This window comes from Pinus tabuliformis, chromosome Q (genome assembly GCF_031772625.1).
Source record: "Pinus tabuliformis cultivar Carrire ecotype Pingquan chromosome Q, CPIR1, whole genome shotgun sequence".
Taxonomy (NCBI): domain Eukaryota; kingdom Viridiplantae; phylum Streptophyta; class Pinopsida; order Pinales; family Pinaceae; genus Pinus; species Pinus tabuliformis.
Window position 1 is genome coordinate 701,453,353 of NC_142296.1, and position 6,207 is coordinate 701,459,559.

Genomic DNA, 6,207 nt, shown 5'->3' on the forward strand with positions numbered 1-6,207 from the left:
ATGTGTTGGCATACCCTGCAGCCAATTTGTTAAGAATTAATTAGTGTGTATCATTTACCTCAAGTAATGCAAATATAATTTTCCTATGATTCAATGCATGATTCATCTCTATTATGATTATTATCTAACAAATTCCCTTTAGACAAGCTCCACTAGTGTGTTTAAGAACTAAATTATCTAATAATAATCAAGATCTGTCAATTCTATTAATGAGAGAGACCTATCACTCCTCAACACTTTTGGAACATATTAGCATGTTTTGGCACACGCTAAAATTCCTTGGCACCTTGCATGTCTTGGAACATATTTGTGGCAGGCCCTAGCATAGCATAGAACTCTCCTAGCATGTGTTGGCATGCCTTGTAGTCCCTAGCATGCCCCGGAACACTTTGGCATGCATTAACATACATTACCATGTGGCACACATAGGCACTTGGCATGTATTGGAACCTATTGTTAGTGTTCCTAGCATGACCCTTTTGAAAAAGATAAAGTCTCGACTTATTAACCCTCTTATGTGTTCATTTCATTGCATTTTAGCTTGGTTCTTCCTTGTGTTTCCTGGACACTCCTTGACACATATTGGCATACCCTAGAACCCTGCACATCCTAACATGCCTTAGCATCCTTCATGTCTTGGCATGCCTTGGTACTATTTGGCACACGTTAATACACACTGGAACTCCCTATTGGACTCTGACACTTCTTGACATGCTCCGATATTCCCTAGCATGCATTACCAGTGCTTAGCATACCTTGTCATTACATCCTTGGCATTGCAGCTAGCACTCATTGACACTCCCTAACACACCCTCATATTCATTCACTTCCATGCATTTTGACCTAGTGCTACCTTCTGTTTACCTAGTACCCCATAACACTCCTCAGAATGCATTAGCACTATTCGACATGCCCTGTCACTTCATAACATGTGTATCACTCCCTAACACACATTGGCAATTGCCACATGTTGGTGCTTGGCAAGTCTTAGCATGTCTAGCATTCATTGAAATGTCTTGGTATGCTTTGGCATGGTTTAATATTAAAGTTATATGAGATCAACTATTGGAAAGTATATGAGAACTAATAGAGGGATATTTGGCACTTAGAATGCAATAATACTTGGCACTTGGCACCTATTGTCACCTACTGTTGGTGTGCCTAGCATGACCCTCTTGGAAAAGGTAAATTGATGACTTATTAACCCTCTCATGTGTTCATTTCCTTGTAATTTAACTTGTTTCTCCTTTTTGTAACCTTGACAGTCCCTAGCATGTATTGTGACACCCTTGCACATCTTGGCATGCCTTAGCACTTGGCACATCTCAGCATATTTTACATGCCTTCGCACTATCTGGCACATGTTAGCATTCCCTAGCACACCTTGGCACTCACACCCTCATAATCAGCCTTACATGTTTTCATGAATTGGGAACCCAATCAAGTCCTTAGCTATTGTATTTCATGTGACATTAGCCTACTTTAGCTGCAATAACTTGACCAATTTCACCTATTACAAGTAGATTGTGTCTTGTTCACTTAAGAACTGCATATAACTCATCTTAGGCCACTCATGTCCAAGCTCAACTTGTCCCACTTAAGAACTTACCAAGATCAGTATCACATCTAGCCATGGACATAAAACAACTAAGCAACATAGCTTACACAAACAATATTTCACATGTATGTCCAGTTCATATAAACAATAGAGAGTTAACTAGGAGTTTGCAAGAACCACAAGATGCACAAGACACACATGATATAAGTTAGCACAAGCTGGGTGCCCCAAAACTTATACAAAAAAATGTACAATATGCAGTTGACTAAAATAGTTAAAAACACGAGCATTTGGCCAAAATGTGCCACATTTCATATAAAAATAATAGCTAAAGGAAAAGAAGTGTTGTGCCTAGCACAAAGTCTCCCTTTGTCTAAAAATTCTCTATCGAGCCCCTTATTGTAACTGTAGGCTTGCCTCTTGCAAATCCTATTATGAACTTCTCCTAACACACTTCATCCTTGGCACACTTGAATTCACTAACACTCCCTAACACACACTCTTATTTGTTCATTTCCATGCATTTTGACCCAATTCTCCCTTGTGATGCCTCAACACTCGCTAACACTCCTCAACATGCATTGATATTGCCCGGCATGTGTTAGCACACCTTTTCATTCCTTGTTATGCCCTGACCCTCCTTGGCTATCATGCCCTCACAACTACCCTTACTTCATTTGCAACTTGCGAACCCAACCAAGTCCTCGCTTGACTACAAGAGCTTGAACAAGTTACGATTACTATAGCTAGACTATGTTGTTGAATTGTGTAGCTCGGGAGGTACTCCACAAGCCTAGTGAGATGGGCTTGTATGAGTTTGGTCACACAATTATTTGTGGGAAAAGAACCCAAGCGAAGGGGTTTTCAACCCAAGATGGGTTTTAAAACCTAGAAGAAAATTAAAAAGGAAAATTAATATTTCCTAAGGTCTAAGTGGATATAACTTGTAAGTTATATAGGGTTCCTAAGAGGCACAGCTAGGAAAATCTATTTAAGGAGGCATTAGTATGAAGGAAATAATATCAAGTGGGAAGGAGCACATTTGATCAAGGAGGCCAGGAGAGATGTAGTCGTAAAGTAGGCTGAGTTAGAGGGATGAGTAAGGGTTGCCAAAGGGAGGCCATGATCATCCAGCAAGAGAAGGATCATCATGTGAGGGTTCACAATAATGTTGCATACCTTAATGGGTTCGAGATAGGAAGTAGGATGGCATACTGAAGTTGGTTCTCTTCTGGTAGATAGAGCTCAAGAGAGGCGGCTCATGAGAATTTGGGAATGTGATTTTAGTGGTCTTTTTGTGTGAAGGCCACATCAAATTCTAAAATAATAGAGAGGGTTGATACCCTATCTTGTTGTGGTTAGTAGGTTGCAAGGTATGTGATAAAGACCAAGACAAATGGAGGAGGGCTTGCACGAGAATTTAGGGCCAGAATAGAAGTAGTCACAGGTGAATATTGACTAAGGTAACCATAGTTTGAGGGTTGTATAGATCTGAAGTCTAGGTCAAGATTCAATAAAATAAATTCCCATAATCTATGGATCCATATGAGCTAGTTCAAGTCTCTTATGGAGGCAAGAGTTGTTTTTTTCTTCTATGGGTGGATAGGATTTGTTCTAAAGAAATTAGAATATAAGTATAATGCCCTAGTTAGGGCAGTTTCCTAGCATGTTTAGTCCATAAGGTATGCCCTTAAGACTGTGAAAAATCTGCGTAGAAGAAGAGGGGTCATGACCCTTAGAGTGAGGTTTATCTCTGCAATATAGACCACAAATCTGGAAGATGGTTTATAGAAGTATGTGTGGAGATAACAGATCCAAAGGAGGGTGGAACCTAAGTAGAAGATTGAACAAAATAAATGTGCCATATGAGGAATGGATTGACATGAAGAGGAGTTGATTTTGGTGGACTGTCCATAGAGTTTTGGACAAAGATCTTAAGCAGCCTATAAACAATTAGTCAATGGACTGTTAGTGGATGATTTGTGACCTTAGTTCAGTCATATACAGATTGTTAGAAGGATGATAAGAGGAGTAGTTCATATTTGTTCATATATTGTACAATAAAGAAATGGGTACACAAGAATAGTGATTTTTAGAGGACTCAAATCACTATTAGGTGGCAGATTTGAAGAGCCCTAGATGAGGGAAGTGTTGTGGGCCCTAGATCGGTAAAAGAATTGACTGTGGTTGGGAAAATTGATAGAAGTCTTAGTACAGTTGGAGGGTTATTATGTGATTGTCAAAGAAGATCCCTAGGTCATGTACTTGTGAAGGACAACAAGACTAGTAGAAGGGTAGGTGTATTGGGCCTAATGACCTACATACTTTTAAGGACACAAGTAGCAGTCAAGTGGGCTATCCAACTAGCCCTAGTTCACTGTATTATATAGGATTGTGTCGATGAAGAGAAGGGTGACCTCTATAGCCCTAGACTTGTCATCTTGGAGCAACAATATGGTAAAAAAGAAAAAAGGTAGAACAAAGAGTTGTTCATGAACAGAGTTATGAACAACGCCTGATCGAAGACCCTAAATGTTGTAGACCTTGAAGGAAAAAGGAGGTAGCTAGAGGGAAAACTTTGTTGAGTTGAGTTCAGTAACCTAAAGGAGTTGTGGTTGTTTTTTCGGTTGTGTTTACATTTATGTGGTAGTGGAATGCAGTTTGTGTCATAAAATTGTTCACTCAAGCTCATCTCTTTATTTATTTTGTTTTGGCTCTTAGTTTCCCGATCTAAAATATAGATACTTTTTTCTTATGCACTTCGCATCTCAAAATTCATGTCTGACTATTGAAATTTGTTTAGTAATTGGTCAAGCAACATACTTTTTGACTATGATATATCGATAAGCAGTCTCAATATTTCTAATCATTGTAAACCCTTACAAATGTTTAGAATTATTCCAAAAGCCTCATCCATAGATTCAATTTTCAAATGATCTGACTGTTATGGATTCATGATACAAAGGTAGAAATGTGTTAACTTGGGGCAATTTTGAGCCACTGCCATAATTGTTGCATTTGTCATTTTCCTACAAAAACACAAAACATAATTATGATAGGGACATCCTAGAGATATTGCAAGGATTCCTTTTTCTATGACACTAACTCGATTCTGGCCAAATGGATCCATTAGAAAAACCTATAATTCTCTTAAGCTTTTACAACTTCATGATACAATTTCCAAGCCCTTGTCTTCAGCAGTATCAAGAATCCAAATCCATAATAGGTGATGAAAATTAAAAGCAAGCCATAACCACTCCATATTTCAGATATTGGCATAGCTTGAATTAAAAAAATGTCAAGTTTGAGCACACATAATACAAGGCATGAAGATACATATGTTTTACTTTCCACATCCCTAAAAAAGTTCTAAGTTCCTTACAGTTGTTAAACGATTCTTCCAAATATATCAATTTACGCCAATTGAACTCTTGAAAATGAACATGTACCCAACTCCATCAACTAAGGAGCTATTACAAGAAGTCGCTTCAATTGTTCTAAACAAAGAGTTTTATTTAGTTTCAAACTCCTTAGAGAGTGCATCTAGCCACAAGCCCATCAAGGGCATCAAAATTCACCTCACTTTGTAGAGAAGTAAAACTAACTGAAAGTAGAGAAGCATGAATTTTTAGAAAATAGTTCGAGCAGTAATCGCCTCAATCATCCACCTCACTCTCACGTAGGTCCAACTTTTGCATGTTCCTGCAATGGGTTGCGATGATTGTCAGGCTATCATTGTTTAAGCCTTCACAATTTGTGAGCGAGAGAGTGTGGAAATTAAGGAAGGAATGCATTATGAGATCAAGGCTTTCATCCATGACAATGATGCTCTTAAGACTGAGCTCCCAAAGCCTTGTATATGCTCTATGCGTGACTAGGAACAAGGGGTGAATTTCTGCCCCCCAATGGAGAGGAATGAGGTTGAAATTCAAGAAGTGTGGATTCCCCTTGAGAGTTATGCTTGTTATCTTGTGGAAGTGCCTCACCAAGATCATCAACAAGATGGAATAACAGTTTCCATTGAAGACCTTCTAGCAACTCTAGGCCTTACATACCAGCAAAACCATGGACCTGTCCTTGATCAAATTCACAAACAACAGATGCTCCAACACCTCATTTGGAAATGAATATGAAGAATCCCCTCTCTTCTTCATAATTTTGAACCCCTCCACACTATTGGCCTTCATTTAGAGGTCTACAGTTCTATTCATCTTCTTTACATCAATGATCTCATCCCCATTGCTAAAAAAATTAACTATGAAATGACTGGGATTGCCATGTGTAGGTTTGTAATTAATAGGTGGATCTCTTATAGCGATTGCATATTTTTTCTCCCCAAGCTTTGGAAGAAACCACTAAGGGGAGAGGAGAATGTATTTTTTAGACCTATGTAGATATCATGTGTTGAGAGACTCCATGTGATGTAGTGTAATCACAGAAAGCTAAGATTTGTTATTGGCCATGGTCTTCTGAAAGAGAGGTTCGCACAATAGTGGATGCTAAAACCCATTGTCCATATAAGTGACAAGAAACTTTGTCATATCTTTTACTTGAGATCTCATCATGGTTGAGGATGAGACAAAATGACTACCAGAAAATAATTGCTTTGATACCACTGATCTAGATCTTACGGTTAAAATCTGAGAAAC

General features: G+C 38.6%; 1 pseudogene; it reads right to left on the reverse strand.

Moving 5' to 3' along the window:
• Nucleotides 1-4,424: 4,424 nt before the first annotated feature.
• Nucleotides 4,425-5,745, reverse strand: LOC149221482 (protein TRANSPORT INHIBITOR RESPONSE 1 pseudogene; annotated as a pseudogene).
• Between the last annotated feature and the right edge of the window lie 462 nt (nt 5,746-6,207).